Below are 19840 nucleotides of genomic sequence, written 5' to 3'. Positions count from 1 at the left end.
TGTAGGTGAAATGGAAAAATTCCTAGGGACATAGTACCTAATAAGACTCATGAAAAATTAAAAAATGCAGCACTTAAAACTGGAAAGAAGATGGAATCATTAATCAAAAACCTTCCAACAAAGAAAAACCCTGGAAAAAAATATTTAAGGAAGAATCAATATATCACTTTCAAAAAATTGAAGTGATAGTAAAACTTTCTTACTCATTCTACAAAGCCAACATTGAACTGATATCAAAGCCATACAAAGATACTATAAAAAAACTACAGACCAATATAGCTGTAGTATGCTGATGTAAAAATACTCAATAAAATATTAGCAAAGAATATTTAACAGCATTTTAAAAGGACTATACACCATGACCAAGTGAAATTTATTCTTGGAATGTAAATATGTTTTAACTTGTGAAAATCAAACAATCTAATAAACCACATTAACAGAATGAAGGAAAAAGTAACACATGATCATCTTAATTGCAGCAGAAAAAATTATAAAATTGAATCTCCTTTTATAATAAAATACTCAACAACCTAGGAACAGAAGTTAGCTAAACATAATAAAGTCCGTTTAAGAAAAAAATCATAGCTAAATCCATGCTCAATAGTGAAGCCTGAAAACAATTTAAGATCCAAAATGAGAGTTGCCCACTTTCACTATTTCTATGAAACAGTGTGCTATAATCTCTAGCCAGAGCATATAAACAAGAAAATTAAATTAAGGACCTGAATAGACACTCCTCCAAAGAAGACATACAGATGGCCAAGAGGCATATGAAAAAAAGCTCAACTTTGATAATCATCAGAGAGATGCAAATTAAAACTACAATGAGGTATCACTTTACACCTGTCAGAATGGCTACCATCAACCAATCAACAAATGAAATGTGCTGCCAAGGATGTGGAGAAAGGGGAACCCTGGTACACTGCTGGTGGGAATACAGACTGGTGCAGCCACTATGGAAAACAGTATGGAGGTTCCTCAAAAAAAATTAAAAATGGAACTGCCTTTTTACTCAGTGATCCCACTTTTAAAAATATATCCTAAAAATTCTGAAACACTAATCTAAAAGAATATATGTACCCCTATGTTCATAGCTGCACGATTTCCAATAGTTAAGATCTGGAAACAGCCCAAGTGCCCATCAGTAGATGAGTGGATAGAAAAGCTGTGGGACATTTACACCATGGAATACTATGCAGCTGTAAAGAAGGATCTCTTACCCTTTGGGACATTATGGATGGACCTGGAGAATATTACTCTAAGCGAAATAAGCCAGGAAGAGAAAGTCAAATATCACATGATCTCACTTATATGTGGAATCTCAAGAACATAATAAAATGATGAACAAAATAGATTCAGTGACTTAGAATCATGGGACAGACTGATGAATATCAGAGGGAAGGTGGGGGTGGGTGGGGAGAGATTAACCAAATAATTTATATGCATATATACATAACCCATGGACACAGACAATAGTGTGATGAAGGCCTGGGGCAAGGAGTGAGTGGGGGGTGGAAAGGGTTAATTGGGATACAAGGGGACATCTGTAATATTTTCAACAACAAAGATAAATTTTTAAAAAAGGTATTCTAATTTTAGAGGAAGAAATATAATTATCTCTATTTGAATATGACATGATCTATGTATGACATATAGAAAACCCTACAGATACTTCAAAAAGTTTGAATTAAGCATTGTTGCAGGTATAAAATATCAACACACAAAAAAAGTTGTTTTTCTATAAACTAAAAATAAAAAATACAAAAAGATAATTAAGAAAACAATTTTGCCCTGGCAAGGTGGCTCAGTTGGTTGGAGGGTCATCCCATTCACCAAAAGGTTACAGTTTCAATTCCTGGTCAAGGCACATATCTGAGTTGTGGGTTTGATTCCCGGTTTAGGTGTGTGAGGGAAGAAGCAGGCCGATGTTTCTCTCTCACATCAATGTTTCTCTCTCTCTTCCTTCATCTTTCTATAAAAATCAATAAAGATATCATCAGGTGAGAATTCAAACAAACAAACAACAACAGGAAAACATTTCCATTTATAATAGTTCCAAGAAAGCAAAATATTTAGGAATAAACTTAACTAAGTGAGTGGAAAAGCTGTACACTGAAAATTATAAAAATTTGCTGAAATAAATTAAAAAACTCCAGTAAATGAAAAGCCACCTGGTGTTCATAGATTGGAAATCTTAACAGTGTTAAGATGTTATATTACCCAATGCAATATATAGATTTAATGCAATTCCTAACAAAATTCTAATGATGTTTTTTTTCAGAAATAGAAAAATCCATACTAAAATTTATGAGATCTTAAGACATGAAAGTCAGCCAGCCTTGAATAAAAGAACTAAGTAGGAGTGCTCACACTTCTTTTAAAATCTTATTACAATGATACAGTAATGAAAACAATGTGGTACTAACATAAAGGAAGATATATACAGAGATGGATTAGAATATGTAGCCCAGAAACTTGCTGTATATATATGCTTATAAGACTTTTCTTTTAAAAAAAATTATTAATTGATTGATTTTAGATAGGGAGACGGAGAGAGAAACAATGATTTTTTTTTTGTTGCACTTCTTTATGTATTCATTGGTTGATTATTGTATGTGTCCTGGCTGGGGACTGAACCCACAACCTTGGTATATTTGGATGACACTCTAACCAACTGAGCTCTCCAGCCAGGGCCCTATGACTTTCAACAAAGGGTACCACGACCATACAATAAGAAAAAGACAGTTTTCAGCAACTGTTGTTGGAAATGTTGGATGTTTTCATTCATGCAAAAGAATGAAATTGGATTCTTACTTTCACCATGTAAAAAATTAACTTAAAGTGGTTCAAAAACCCAAATGTAAGAGCTAAAACTATAAAAGTGTTAGGAGATAACATAGTAGAAAAGTTTCAGGAAATTAGATTTTGCAATTTTTTTGTTTGTTTATGACACCAAAACCACAGGAAACAAATGTAAAAAGAGCTAAGAAATTGTACTATATCAAAATTTAAATATTATGTCCATCAAATGGTACTACTAACAAAGTGTAAAGACAAACTACAAAATGAAAGAAAATATTTGTTAATCATATATCTGATAAATAGTTCATGTTCAGAATACATAAAGAACTTGTACAATTCAAGAACAACAATAAAAAAAAACCATCCTGAATAAAAATGGGTAAAATACTTGAATATAGATTTATCCAAGCAAGGTGTAGTAATGACTAATATGCCCACGAAAATATATTCAACAGAATTATTAGAGAAATGCAAATAGAAACCAAAATGGGATAATGATTAACACTCATTAAGTTGGTTACTATCTAAAAAATGAAAAATGACAAAGTGCTGCCATAGATGCAGATGTAGAGCAATTAGATGCAGATGTAGAGGAATACTTGGGCGTTGTTGGTGGGAGTGGTAAATGATGTAGTCACTATAAAAAATAGGGTGGCAGTTTCTCAAAAAACTAAATATAGAATTAAAAAATGATCCAGCAATTGCATTTTGGGTATATACCCCAATATATTGACAGTAGAGACTCCAATAGATATGTGTACCCAAGTGCAACATTGTTCACAATAGACAAATAATGGAAGCAAGTGAAATGTCCATGAGCAGATAAATGGATAAGTAAAACATGTATACATAAAATGGAATATTATTCAGTCTTAAAAACGAAATTCTGACATATACTACAACATGGATGAACCTTGAGGATAATATTCTTCATTGCCTGGGCCGGCATGGTTCAATGGTTGAACATCAACCTATGATCCAGGAGATCTCAGTTCGATTCAGGTCAGGGCACAAGCCCAAGTTTCGGGCTCTATCCCCAGTAGGGGGTGTGCAGGAGGCAACCAATCAATGACTCATCATTGACCTTTCTCTTTCTCTCTCTCCTCTCCCTTTCTCTCTCAATAAAGAAACATTTTTTAAAAATATTCTTTGTGAAGTAAGCCAACCACAAAAAGAAAAATATTCTATGACTCTAGTAACATGAGGTACCTAGACTAAAAAGTTTGCAGATATATTAAGTATAATGGTGGTTTCCAGGGGCTCGGAAAGGAAGGTGTCTAAAGTTATGGCTTAATGGGTACAGAGTTTCAATTTCACAAGATAGGAAGTATTCTGGAATTATATAGTGATGATGATTGTACAACAACGTGAATTATTTAATATCTTAAATAGTACATGTAGATATGGTTTAAATGGCATATTTTATATGTATTTACCACAATGAAAAGTAATTAAAATGTAAAAATGGAAGCAGAGGAATATAAAATGGAAATAATAAAATACAAACACTTTAAAAATGTATATTTAAAACATTAAATACTCTCTTACTGTCTATTAAAATTGTAGGAAAAATTTTTAAAATAAGAAAACTAATACTTATTTAGAACATTGTGCTTAACACATTGATAAATTTGTGTTTATTTGACTTATAATAATTATAAAAATTAGTTTGAATAGCGTTTGCCTTCTTCATCTTTTGTAAATTGGAAAAAAAAAAAGTGAGCATCTTTTATATGTTTTGAAAAATTGTGATACTTCTTTTTACATTTGGACCAGCTTCAAAAATGTCATTATTTGCACTTTAATCTTATGGAAAATCTCTGAGAATTCTTTTAATGCAAAACTTTTTGCTGTTGTCACTTTCTCTAGGAAATCATTGTTTTCATCACAAGCACTTTCCTCATTTATGTTAATAAGTTAAACTTCACTAAGTTCTTCTAACTACATATCTAGAGTCACTGGAATGGAAGTAATGTACACATTTCCAAAGTTAGGTCTTTCTTCAAAAAAATTTATATTTTCCTCAAATTTTACCTCCAACATATCACTTTTTATTTCTTTGCTACATTTTCCTCTTTATTAACCAAGTCCTTCTTTTGAGTATTCATTTTTTGGTAAAGTGTCACATGGGTTTATCACTTTGAGTCAGGGAAGCAACACGATTATATGCTTTTCTGCCTGTGCATAAACTGAATTAGAGATGTGTAGCAAACCATTACCAATAGACTTTGAAAGAAGTGTTAGAATTGGTCAGTGATGAGGATGTTCATCAATTTTTTGCATAGTGATTGTGGAGTTAACAATTAGTAGTGAAATTTATATTTAATGCGATCACTCATAGTTAGTCCAGCACAGTAATTAAAATTTTAATTGTATTGTTAAATTTTATGAGTTAAATTGTAGCAACTGAAATTGATGCATATAAGAGCCATGCAGTGTGAGAACTAACCATATTTATAAATAATTCCCTTCAAGGCATCATTGAAGCCTGAGATTTGATAGGTTGTCTAAGCCATGATACTGGATGACATCCCTCAAGGAAGATGGAGCTCTTATAGCTGGTCTAGAGAATTTTCTGCAAAACTCCCATCTCAATGTCATGGTTTTATGGGACTGTAGAAGAGAGACATTCTAATGAAGGAATCCCAAGTACTAAGGGAAGATGAATCATGTCACACTGAGGGAAAGCCTAAAACACTATTAAAGAATTAACATCATTTGAAGAATGTTGTCATGCACAATATCTCCAACTACAAAGTCCCAAGAAAGTTGGGACTCACCTGACGACCTGAAAAATAAGAGAATATATAGCAGCAGATCCTTTAAAAGAACTCTGCTTAAGAGGAATAGATTGCTAGGTAGACTAGAATTATCTCTAGATAAAAGATCTCATGCAGCTTATCCTCCAAGGGTAGCAAACTTCTTTGCTCTTCTCATCTGACTAACTTGTTAAAGCTTTCCTTGCTTGGGGCCCTAGATCTTTATTTTGAACTATTTGTCTCTAGGAGCTTTATCTGCAATGATATATGAAGTATAAGTACTGTTGGTAACCGTGATCTACAACAATATCTATCTGCCAAGCATCACCCTTATCTACAGTTACCATCTGCCTTTGTTAAATTCATGAACACATTTCTCACCATATATATTCAATCAATATTTCTGGAGACAGTTCTATGTACCAAAGACAAGAATACAGTTGTAAACTAATCCATGTTCAGTTATTGATAACATGCAGCTTCTACTCTAGTGGCATGCATAAACATTAATTACATAACTAATTATGTATAATTAAAACTCCTATAAGTGTTTTTGAGAACAAGAAAATCTATGACAGTATAAGACAAAGGAAGCTGATTTAAGCTGTGGATCCAGAGAATTCTTCCCTATGAAGTAATGCTTAAGTTGAAGATGAACAGGAGTTAAATAAGTCATGAGCCTATTTGAAGGTGTGCTGGCTTAGAAAGACAGCAGCAAGAGCAGAATGATATACAATATCTATGGACTGGCAGAAGACTTGTTACGCTCAGAAACAAAAGGGGCAATATATCATGAGGTGAGGCTAGAGAGGCTTGCAGGGACAGACTATTTGGGAGCTTGTATGCCACATTAAATTTTAGATCTTTGTTTTAAAGTCAATGAGGACATTTTTCAGGAGCTGGAATGGTGTTATTTATGAGAGTGAATGCTTTCTGTTATAAGTTTGCATGTTTGTTGAAACATGAATGACAAAGTTGCCCATGGTTCTTTAATATTTTTTGTGCAGTTGTGATATGCAGGACCCTCTAAAGGGAAAAACACTTATTTTTTATGACTCATGATGGTATTAGAGAGGTCAGTTTAAGCCATTACCATTAATGAGATTACCTAGAAACAGGGTTTAGTGAAGAAGAAAAGAGGACTCAGTTCTGGGCCTTAGAAAGCTTAACATTTAATACCTAGTAGAGGACTATAACTGGTACAGCACACCAAAAATAAAGAACCATAAAAGGAGAAAAAAATATAGGAAAGTATGATATAAAATGTCAGTGTAAAAGTGTGTTTCAAGAAGGAGGGAATATTCAACAGTGTAAAGTGATATTGATAGGTTAGGAAATATATGAACTGAAAATAACTACTGGAATAGTCAACATGGAGAGAGTTGAAATGTAGTATAATAATAGTGAAAGTCAGGTTAGTTAGTTAAGGATTGGATGGCATATAAGAACATTGTGACTGCAAATACAGACCATTATTTCCAAACTTTGGGAAGGGAAGGAGAAAAGACAATAGTTGTATATGGACAGATGTTTGAAGAAAAGTACAGACAGATACTCACACACACACACACACACACACACACACACACACACACACTTTAAATTAAACCTTTTATTTTGAGATTATTGTAAATTCACATGCAGTTATAAGAGATAATATAAAAACAAATAATGTACTCTTTACCAAGGTGTTCCTCATGGTAGTGTCTTACAAAACTGTAGTACAAGAGCACAGCTAGGATATTAATATCGATACAGTAAAAATACAAAAATATGCCACCACTATAAGATCCCTTCTGCTACTCTTTCTTAAACCACACCAACCTCCCTATCCTCACCCCCCATACAAACATTTCTCCCATCTAGCAATTGCTAACCTGTTATCTATTTTTATATTTTTGCCATTTTTGAAGATTATATAAAATAAATCGTATAATATATAACCCCTTGGAACCAACTTTTTTACTCAGTATAATTTCCTGGAGATCCATCCAAGTTGTATAAATCAAGAGTTTATTTCTTGGGGGCTTCAAAGGTGGCTGCAATCTAACAAGAGGCAGAGTCCCCTTGTTCTTAGCCATGGGCTGGATTTACCATTAAAATACCACATAGCTCAGAAAAGCTAGAGGAGTATAGCTGATTAGACATATTTTGACCAAGGAGCACTGAAGAAACGTAGAGACTGGAAAGAGAGGGGGAGAGGTGGAAAGGGTGAATCCCCCCTGAGACCTGTGCTTGGGAGCAAGGCCTGAGAGTTGGAGGCTGCAAAGCTCCCTCCCCTTGTGAGTATGGACTGACACTCAAAAGCAGAGATCTCAAACCCTGAGTGGTGGAGAAGGGAAGGAAAGCTCATGCAAGTAGGAAAGACGGAATCAGGGGAACATTCTGCCTGCCCCAGAAGAGAAAGGGGCCTGTGGGATGCACCCAAAAATGATGAAAAATGACCCTTTGCTTTCCAGTAGGGCAATGTACAGAGCCCCTAGGAGCATTTGAACTCTGTGGAGTGGGGAAGGGGAAGGGAGCTCTCACTCCACCAGAAAGAAAACGGAACTGCCAGTAGGTCAGCATCAGATTGGGGGCTCCCTCCACCAGTGAGTGAGACTAGAGCTGCTATCAGGACAGAGAGGGGATTTTAGACTTGCTCTGAAGAGAGCAGAGATAGTGACTGACTAGAGCTGAGAATCATAGTACCAGCCCTACTGAGTTCAACTGGGTAGGAGACCTTCATAAGGCTGACTTTGTAACCCTTCCTATTGGGTTAGAATTGCAAGGCCACCATATCTTCACAAAGCAAGTTTTCTGCCTGTATGTTACTTTATAGGTTTTTGATTATTAGACAGCACAGCACAACATCCACCTTCCTGGCTTACATAGGGAATATGGGCAAACAAAATCTGGGTACTGTCTCTGCATTGAGGAGAATTTGAACAAAAGTGCCCTGTGAGATCAGCCAACCAGAATTGGGAAAGGAGAGGTGGAGCATGTCTACTTCTCCTGCAGGCTAGGAGCACCACATCCAACAGGAAAGGGGTTGCTTCGGCTCACTGAAGCCCCAGATAACCACCACTGGGGAGGGGAGAATAGCTCAGAGGAAGGCATTACAAGAGTAAGGCTCTCAGGGACTATTATTTGGGAATCAGAGGAAATGCTCAAAGCCCCTTTTGGGGGCTAGAAACTTTTGCACTAGAATCTCTTTTGATCAATACCCCTGAGCTCAGGCCAGCTGAAACTGCCCATACAGAAAAGACAACAGACTGAATTCAGCCTACCCAGGTGAACCTCACTTTGGCTAGCTTTAAAATAAAATGTTGATTTTTAAATTTGTTTTGTCTTACTTTGCTTGTTTTTTTTTCCAAGATTTTCTTGAAATTCTACATTTATTACTTAGATATTATTATATTTATTGCTTTTCAGTATTGTTTCTTTCATATCTCTTTATTGGCCTCCTTCTTTACTCTTTCTTTAGCTTTCTCTCTCTTCTTGTTCCCTTGGCATAATTTCCCCCCCTTTTTTTTTCTCTGTCTTCCTGTTTTTTTTAGCCATTTTCCTATTTCTACTTGCTACCCTTATTTTTAGGTTTCTCTTCTCTCCTTTCAGAATATTTGCTCTTCCTCTTTTATCTCCCAGTAGATTCTCTATTTTTTACTTTTTTTACTATAAACAATAATATCCTTTTCTTTCTTTTTTGCCTTAGTAGTTGTGTTCTCTTTTGCTTTCCTAATCCTACTTTCTTTTGGGTTGTTTTCATTGCCATTGTAAATTCCTGTTTGTTTCCTGTCAATTTGGTTGTGTTTTGTTTTTCCCTGTCAGCAGCTGTACAAAACCTATATGACAAAGTTGTGGTTGAGTCTAAAACTTAGCAAGCCTGAGGAGAGAGTCCTCCCACAAAGTGACCAACAACAATCTAGACCCAATAACAACAAGAGAGCCCAAAGAACTCACAAGAAGGACACATCTGAAGTTTACAGCTTAGAAGTATAAGGAAAATACACTTCTGGGTCCCACAAGATATTCACTACAAAATCCCATCCCACAAGACTGGAAGATAGCAAACATATCTAGTACAGAGATACAAACACAAAAAGAAAACTAAAATAAAAAGACACATAAACAACCCCTAAACTAAAGAAAAGGAAAAATCATCAGAAAAAGACCTTGATGGGATAGAAGTAAGCAAGTTATCAGAAAGAGACTTCAGAGTAATGGCTATAAAGATGCTCAGGGAAATTAATGAGAACCACAAGAAAACTAAAGGGAAGCTCGAAAAACTTAATGAAAGGTACATCAGCATGAAAAAAGATATAGATATTATTAATAAGAATAAGGCAGAAATGAAGAATACTATATCTGATATCAACAATGCACTGGAAGGATTTAAAAGCAGACACAGTGAAGCAGAAGATTGAATAAGTGAATTAGAATCTAAGGTAGAAAAATACACTAAATTAGAGCAGCAAAAAGAAAAAAATACTTAAAAAGCATGAGGACAGTTTAAAGAAAGTTTGGAACAATATTAAGCAAGATAATATTTGCATCATAAGGATGTCAGAGGAGAGGAAAGTGAGCAAGAGATAGAAAACTTGGTGGAAGAAATAATGACAGAAAACTGCCCATAGCTGGTGAAGGAGAAAGCCACACACAATCTCACAAAGCACAAAGGGTACAAAATGAGGAACCCAAAGAGACCCACTCCAAGACACATCATAATTAAAATGACAAATTTTAAGGACAAAGAGAATATTAAAGCCACAAGAGAAGGGCAAGAAGTGATCTACAAGAGAGCCCCAGTAAGGCTGTCAGCGGATTTCTTAATAGAAACACTTCAGGCCATAAATGGTTGGCATGAAGTTCTCAAAGTAATGAAAAGCAAGAACATGCAACCAAGAGTGTTTTATTCAGCAAGGCAATCATTTAAAATTTAGCCTTTTTGAAGGCTAAAGGAGTTAAGAACCACCAAATCAGCATTGCAAGAATTTCTGAAAGGACTACTTTAAGAAGAAGAAGAAATATTGAAAGAAAGGTACATTGGCATAAAGAGAAAAAATGGCATTAAATAAGTATATATGAATAATAACCTTAAATGTAAATGGAATAAATGCTCCAATCAAAAGACATAGGTGGCTGAATGGATAAGAAAACATTACCCATATATATGCTGTCTACAAGTGGCCCACCTCAGAGTAAAATATTTACACAGGCTGACAGTGAAGGGATGGAAAAAAGTATTCCATATAAGTGGAAAAGAAAACAAAGCTAGAGTAGTAATACCTTTTTTCTGAGAAAATAAACTACAATATAAAGACCACAACAGGAGACAAAGAAGGTCAGTACATAATACTAAAGGGATTGATTCAACAAGAAGAAATACCCCTATAAATATATGTATACCCAATATAAGAACACCTAAATATGTAAAATTCTCTTGGTGGACTTTAAGGGGAAGATCGACAGCAACAAAATCATATTGGGGAAATTTAACACCTCATTGTCATCACTGGACAGATTATCAAGACTAGATATCAACAGGGAAACAGACACCTTAAATGACACACTAGATCTAATAGATTTAATTGACATTTACAGAACACTTCATCTCACAGCAGCAGAATACACCTTTTTTTAAAGTGCATAAGGAACATTCTTAAAGATAGACCATATATTTGGGCACAAAACAAGTCTCTACAAATTCAGGAAGATTGAAATCATAAGCATTTTTCAGATCACAATTCCATGAAATTGGAAATCAACCACTATAAAAAACTCAAAAATTTTCAAATACATGGAGCCTAAATAACATGTTATTAAATACTGAATGGGTTACCAATGAGATCAAGAAAAAAATAAAAAGCTTCCTGGAAAGAAAACTGAACACAACAACCGAAAATCTATGGGACACAGTGAAAGCAGTCCTGAGAGGAAAATTCATAACATTACAGTCTTACCTCAAAAAACAAGAAAAGCCCTTTAAACTACCTAACACTACACCTAAAATAATTAGAAATAGAGAAGTAAGAAGAGCCCAGAGGAAGTAGAAGGAAGGAAATAATAAAGATCAGAGCAGAAATAAATGACATAGAGACTAAAAAAAAAACAACAATAAAAAAGATCAATGAAACCAAGAGCTGTTCTTTGAAAAGATAAAATTGATGAACCTTTATCCATACTCACCAGGAAACAAAGACAGAGGACCCAAATAAATAAAATCAGAAATCAAAAATGCAATATAACAACTGACACCACAGAAATGCAAAGAATCATAAGAAAATATTACCAGCAACTATATGCCAACAAACTGGACAACCTGGGTGAAATGAAAAAATTCCTAGAAACATACAATCTTCCAAAACTCAATCAGTAAGAATGAGAAAACCTAAACAGGCTAATAACAACTGATGAAATTGAAGCAGTAATCAAAAAACTCCCAGAAAACAAAAGTCTGGTAGCAGACGGATTTATAGGTGAGTTTTACCAAACATTCAAAGAAGAATTAACATCTGTTCTCCTCGAACTATTCCAGAAAATTCAAGAGGAAGGAAGACTCCAAGCTCTTTTTATTAGGTCAGCATTATCCTAATCTCAAAACCAGATAAAGACACTACAAAGAAAGAAAATTGCAGGCCAATATCCCTGTGAACATAGGTGCTAAAATCCTCAACAAAATACCAGCAAATTGGATCCAGCAATATATTAAATAAATCATACACCAAGACCACGTGATATTTATTCTAGGGATGCAAGCCTGGGTTAACATTGGCAAATCAATAAATATGATGCATCATATAAAAAAAAATAAAGAACAAAAGTCATATGATCATATGAATATACGCAGAAATAGCATTTGAAAAAATCCAGGACCCGTATTTGATAAAATCTCTTAGCAAAGTGGGAATAGAGGGATCATACCTCAACATAATAAAGGCTATATACTACAAACCCACAGCCAACATCTTATTCAATGGGCAAAACTAAAACCTTTTTCCTTAAAATCAGGAACAAGACAAGGTTGTCTGCTTTAACCACTGTTATTGAACATAGTATTGGGAGTCCTTGCCATGCCATCAGACAAGAAGAAAAAGTAAAAGGTATTCAACTTGGAAAGGAAGAAATAAAACTGCCATTATTCATTGATGACATGATATTATACATAGAAAACCCTAAATGTTCTACCAAACTTCTACCAGATTTAAAAAATGAATTCATCAAGGTAGCAGGATACAAAATTAACATCTGAATATCAATGGCATTTTATACACCAATAATGTACTCTGAGAAAGAGAAACTAAAAAAACAATACCATTCCTCATTGCAACTAAAAAAATAAGACACCTACTAATAAACTTAACCAAGGTGTAAAAGATCTGTACTCGAAAAAATACAGGACACTGAAAAAAGAATAGAGGAAGATATAAACAAGTGAAAAAATATTTCATGTTCATGGATTAGAAGAATTAATATCATTAAAATGTCTATACTACCAAAAGCAATCTATACATTCAATGCAATTCCTATTGAAATACCGACAGCATGTTTCACAAAACTAGGACAAATATTCCAAAAATTTATATGGAATCAAAAAAGACCCTGAATAGCCACAGCAATCTTGAGAAAGAAGAACGAAGTTGGAGGGAACGCTACACCAAATATGAATCTTTACTACAAAGCCATTGTAATAAAAACAACCTGGTGCTGGTATAACGACCGGTATATAGATCAATGGAGATGAACAGAGACCCCATGCCATTATAATCAACAAGGAGGCAAGAGCATACAATGGAGTAAAGATAGTCTCTTCAATAAATGCTGTTGGGAAAATTTTATAGGTCCATGCAAAAGAACGAAACTAGGCCACCAACTTACACCATACACAGGAATAAATTCAAAATGGATAAAAGACTTAAATGTGAGACAAGAGACCATAAAAATCCTGGAAGAAAACATAGGCAATAAAATTACAAACATCTCCTGTAGCAGAATTTTCACCACTCCTAGAGCAAGAGAAATGTAGGCAAAAATAAACAAATGGGGTTATATCAAACTTAAAAGCTTCTGTAAAGCAAAAGAAAACATCCTCAAAACGCAAAGGAACCCGACAGTATGGGAGAACCTATTTGCCAAGAATATATCTGATAAGGGGTTAATTTCCAAAATATACAAAGAACTCATACATCTCAACAGGAGAAAGACAAACAATCCAATTAAAAAATGGACAAAGGGCCTGAATAGACACTTCTTCAAAAAGGACATACAGATGGCCAGGAGACTTATGAAAAATGCTCAACGTCGCTAAAATTTAGGGATGCAAATTAAAACCATAAGGAGGTATCAGTTCACACCTGTCAGAATGACTACCATCAACAAATCAACAAAAAACAAGCCCTGGGGAGGCTGTGGGGAAAAGGGCACCTTAGTACACTGCTGGTGGGAATGCAAACTGGTGCAGCCACTGTGGAAAGCAGTATGGAGTTTCCTCAAAAGATTAAAAATTGACCTGCCATTTGACCCAGTGATCCCACTTCTAAGAATATATCCTAAGGAACCCCAAACACAATCTCAAAGAACTTACGCATCCCTATGTTTGTTGCAGCTCAATTTATGATAGCTAAGACTTGGAAACAGCGCAAGTGCCCATCAGTAGATGAGTGGATAAAATAGCTGTGGCACATTTTCACCATGGAATACTATGCAGCTGTAAAGAGGAAGGACATTTTAGCCTTTGGCACAGCATGGAGGGAACTAGAGTATTATGCTAAGTGAAATAAGCCAGTCAGAGAAAGACAGGTACCACATGATCTCACTTATATGTGGTTATAATAAACAAAATAAACTGATGAACAAAGTGGAACCAGAGACATTGAAGCATGGAACAAACTGAGGGATCTCAGAGGAAAGGTGGAGAGGTGGTGAGTGAGGAGAGATTAATCAGGGAACTTGTATGTTTATGGGCATGTCCCACAGATGGGGACATTAGTGTGGGGAGGGCCTAGGGCTAGGATGGATGTAGGGTGGAGGGGATCAGTGATGTTAAAAGGGGGACATTTGTAATGGTTTGAACAATAAAGATAAAGAAACATTAAAAAAAAAAAAGTAGTTACATTAACTTCAAAAGAGCAATAATAAGCCTGACAGCTGATTTAATAGAAACAATGGAAGCCAGAACACAATGAAATGACATACTAAAGTGCTGAAAGAAAATAATAGATCATCTAGAATTCTACACCTAGCTCATGGATCTCTCAAAATGGAGGGTGAACACACTTCTAAAAGAAAAGATAGGAAAATATCTCCATGAGGTTGAGTGGGCAAAGATGCTTAAACAGGACACAAATATACTAATCATAAAGCAGATTAACAAACTGGATGACATTAAAATTAAGAATTTCTGTTCATCAAAATACATCATTAAGAGAGTGGAAAGATAAAATACAGAATGGGAGAAGATATAAGTAGTACATATAGCCTTCCAAAAATTCATATTCAGAATATAAAAAGGATTTTTACAAATCAATAAGAAATAGGCAGAGACTCCAAGTGGAGTCAAAATGGCCAATAAAGATATGAAAAGATGTCTAACTTCATCAGTTATCAGGGAAATAAGTAAATTTAAACTAAAATGAGATACCACTACACACCCACTAGACTGGATAAAATTAAAAAGCTGATAATACCAAATGTTGGTGAGCATGTGAACCAACTGGAATTCTCAATCAGTGCTAGTGGGTGTGTAAATTGGTGCAACTACTTTAGAAATCTGTTTGGCAGTGTCTCTTAAATCTGAACATGTGCAGATCTTATGACTCAGATATTTCACCCCTAAGTATACACCTAATAGTCATTTGAACATATATTCACCAAAATATATCATTACCTACAAATAAATCAAGCCAAATATGTACAAGAATTCTACAGAAAAATTATAAAATATATTTGAGAAACTAAAGATCTAAGTAAATGCAAGAGTATACAAAATTCATGAATTGGAAGACTCTATAATATTAAGATATCAGTTTTCCCTAAATTGATCTACAGATTCAATAAAATTCCAACAAAAACCAGATTAGGTTTGTGTGTATGTGAGCATAAACTGATAACCTGATTCAGAACTGTATACAAAAATTTCAAAAGACAAAATAGCTAAGAACAACTATGAAAGAAGAGGGAGTCCTTATTACTTGTTATCAAGACTTATTACAAAGCTATAGTAATTAAAGCAAAGGTGTTTTGGTGAAAAAAAAAAAACAGACAAAGAAATGGAAGAGAAAGGAAAGTTTAGAAGGAGAAACAGTTATCTGCACTCATTTGATTTATGATAAAGGTAATATGGCAGCACAGTGTGGGTAATGATGGACTTTTCAATAAGTGATAATGGATTAATTAGCTATCCGTATGCAAAAGAAAGGAAGAAAAGGCATCTTGATCCTTACCTCACACCATCCACAAAATCAATTCCAGGTTGACGGTAGATCTAAATGTGAAAGGTAAAACAATAACATTTCTAAATGACAAGAGAGGAAAATATATTCATGACCTTGGGGTAGGCTTTGTTAAAATAAAGAATTTCTGTTCATTAAACAATACCATTCAGAGGACTTCTCAGCAGCTGAAGAGAATGCAAGCTATGTATTAATTAACCTCCCAAACTATACTAATTGGCTTTATAACTGCAAAAATTCTATACAACATCATACCCTCACCAATTACTGAAGATGGGGAATACCAAAACTGCAAAGTCACTGTGAGTAAAAAGAAAAATTAACAAATTCCAGCACTGCAATCACTTAGGCTTTTGCCCCACTCAAGCCCTGGTGCAAGGCTTGTGGCAAATATAAGTAGAGTGAAAAAACTGTGGGAAAAACAGAAGATGGGAGCCATTTAAGTGTGAGGTGGAATAAGTACCAGCAAGATGAATCCACATAAATTAACCTCACTAACATAATGTCGTATGATAGAGGCAAGGCCTGTGGGTATTGAATGGGGCAGGGCATAAGGATGGCTTTTGGAATGCTAGTAATTTTCTTTTCCTTGACTGGGTGGTGGGTATATGGGTATTCTACCTAAATAAAAACAATTCTTTTAAAAAATCAACAACAACAACAAAAATTACCCATTGTGATAGATGTGTACTGATATCTCATTGTGGTTTTAATCGGCATTTCCCTAATCACTAATGATGTTGAATATCTTTTTATGTGTTTACTTACCATCTCTATATTTTCTTTGGATAATTTTCTGTTTATATCTTTTGAAATTTTATATTTGACTTTTTATTGTGGACTATTTAGCAACTTTATTCAGTCTCATTCATGTTTATTTGGAACTTGAGGGTCAGACCTTCAGAGTGATATATAGTTTGTTTTTATTTTTATTTTTATATTTTACAAAGAGATTTGAGCATGTAAAATGTTAATGAGAAAAATACAGTCAAGATAATCTGAATATACAGGAGCAAGAGGAGAAGTATTTTTTTTAAGGTTTTATCAGAGTACTATTAAGCCAATGTGCAATGTAAACCCTGGAATGAGTTTGGTTAAAGTACATAGCAAGGTAATTATTTAGTATAAGATAAAATCATACTTTAATATAAGTATAAATGTTTAATATGACACTGTGAATGTAGAATGAATATAATAATAATTTCGAACATATAAGATGTGACCTTGTATAAGAACTGGTACCACTCCTATAACATAGTATATAGAAAATAAAAAAGGATGCGTGTAGCTGTAAGAATGTTGGGCATTTGGTAGCATGAAGTTAAGGAAAGGTTTGTCACTAGACTCTGGCTGTGAGTATAGTCTTTCCCATAAGTCACTCAATGTCCTGACCCACAGATAATGTCAGGGGTGCCTGATCGGGACTGGGACCCTAGGTGGTCACTTGGCCCTCTAGAATTCCAATACCAAATCAACACAGACTATTATGCTGTCACTTTAACTTTTATCCAAATTACAAACACAAGAACACATAAACTCAAGAACACATACACACAAGTACTGGGAGTTAACGAACTAAAAGTCCAAGAGTCTCAAATGTCCTCTGGTCCCAGCTATTTGCAGAATGGTGGTTACTGATCACTCTAAGTCACAGAAGCCTCGGTGTCCAGCGGGTCCACGTCTTGCAAGGAAAAATGCTTAACTAGCTGGAGACAGCAAGTCCCCAGAATAATCAAGAGTCACCAAGCCAGACACATGAGCTGTCAGCAGGGCTCATTCCCAGGAGGGTGAATAGCAAGTGTCACTGTTTTTAGTTTCATTTTTATCCTTCTTGTGGAGGTGTCTCCCTTCATCTGAACTTGTAAGGTTAGTTTGTGGTCTGAGATTAAGCCTCGAAATCCAAATCAAAATATTTGGCAACATCCACGAGAATGCTTGGTCATTGTTATAGCGTGAACCTGTGGGTTGCCTCCCTTTTGCTGGCAGCCCACGACTTGGCTGTTGGTCTGAACTTATTTGTGTTCAGATAATAAGGTTCAAACACAAGTTGAGGTTAGTTATACTAACTCTGCTCTCCACAAGTTTTCTTTTTTATATCTGCTTAATGAAATTTCAAGCATACAGTATAGAATTGTAAACTATATTAAAGAAAAGTTTTACCCTGGCCATTGTGGCTCAGATGGTTGGGTGTTGTTCCATGCACCAAAAGGTTACAGGTTGCATTCCCAGTCAGGGCACATGCCCAGACTGCAGGCTTTATCCCCAGTGGAGGCAGCCAATGGATGTTTTACTCTCACATCATTTTTTTTTTCTCTCTCTCCCTTCCTCTTTCTCTAAAAATCAATTAAAAATATTTTTAAATAAGTTTTTTGTCTGATGACTTCAATTTACCTCTTTGAAATAAAATTGAATATCACCTGCTCAATGTCTACCAATAGGGAATGATAATAAGGAGTCAGTAATGGAGACCAAGAAGCAGAACCCACAAAATAAAAGAAGTACTTCTGTATAGTGCAAATTCAAGGGAGAAAAGAGTTTCCAGGAGGATCTGAGTAACAGTGCCAGATGCTATAAAGATATCTGAAAATAGTAATGACACTGAGAATTGAACTTATCAAATAAGAAGAGTTCATTGAAGACAAATTTAAACAGAATTCTATTTTCTTTTTCTTTTTTAAATTGTGGTAGATAATACTAAAAACATAAGACTAACAGTTGTTTCAGGTTTCAAATGATGTTTAAGTTATTTTCACTTTATCCTGTAAATAGTGTGGGGGGGCATAATTGAAAGCCACTGAGTTGAAAATGTTCAAAATGAATTAGATCAAGGAAAGACAGAAAGGAAACAAAAGCTAGTTGACAGCTTGTTATCATAATCCAAGTCAAAGTTGAAGAGGGTCTGAATTAGAGCTTCAGCAGTAGAAATACAATGGAATGGAGAGACATAGCAGAAGCTACAAAAGACATATTATTAGGATTTGGTGATTAGTTGGCTATTTCCCACTAATACATTTTTCCTCAGACAATAAGGACAGGGATGGAGTATAAAAACAAGGTAATGTTAATCATATTAATAAAGTATACTTCTCTTTGACTCTCTATTTCAGTTAGTGCATGACCTTTTTAACACAACCTTTCTCAATAAAAACAAGTACCCAGTACTTTGGGGAACCTCAGTGGATTTTTCTAGTATATTCACTGAATTCCTCTGTAATGCTCACTAACAGATCTTCTCTGGGGGCCTTTACTAATGACTACAGATTGCACCATTTGTGAAATTGTGTCAAGGTGCCTTTCCCATGCACTTAGTGTCGATGGTCATGATGACTCCTGCTAGATATTATCCAATTTAAGTTACTTTCCCCTCTATAGCCATAGATTTTGCTGATACAGTTATACTTTCTCTCTGACATAACAGTGCTGTGTCCTCTGGATCTCTCAGTGCATTTAAGTAACATTCTATATTGTAGTGTTTTATGTTCACATGTTTTATAGGGTTTGACATAGCAACAATTATTTTTAAATTTATTGTCTCCCTTCCAAGGCCTCAGGTATGAAAACAGATATGATTGATATTTCATGTTGCATCACTGCTATTAAAATTAACACAGAGCTCTGCCTGTAATATGTATAAATTATTGGTTTATTTATATAACAGTCAATGTTTTATGACCACCATGAGAGACAGGGATGCTATAGTTTAAATACATTTGCTCAAACAGTAAGATATGGAGAAATGAGATTGTAAAGTTGTCTGAATCTCTCTGTTTATATAAGAATTAGTTTACAAATTCTGAAGAAATACACTTACTTTTCTCTCTTTCCATTGCAATACTGTCACATTTAAAA

This window comes from Miniopterus natalensis, chromosome X (assembly GCF_054644295.1).
Source record: "Miniopterus natalensis isolate mMinNat1 chromosome X, mMinNat1.hap1, whole genome shotgun sequence".
Taxonomy (NCBI): Eukaryota; Metazoa; Chordata; class Mammalia; order Chiroptera; family Miniopteridae; genus Miniopterus; species Miniopterus natalensis.
Note: the sequence above shows the minus strand (reverse complement) of the source record.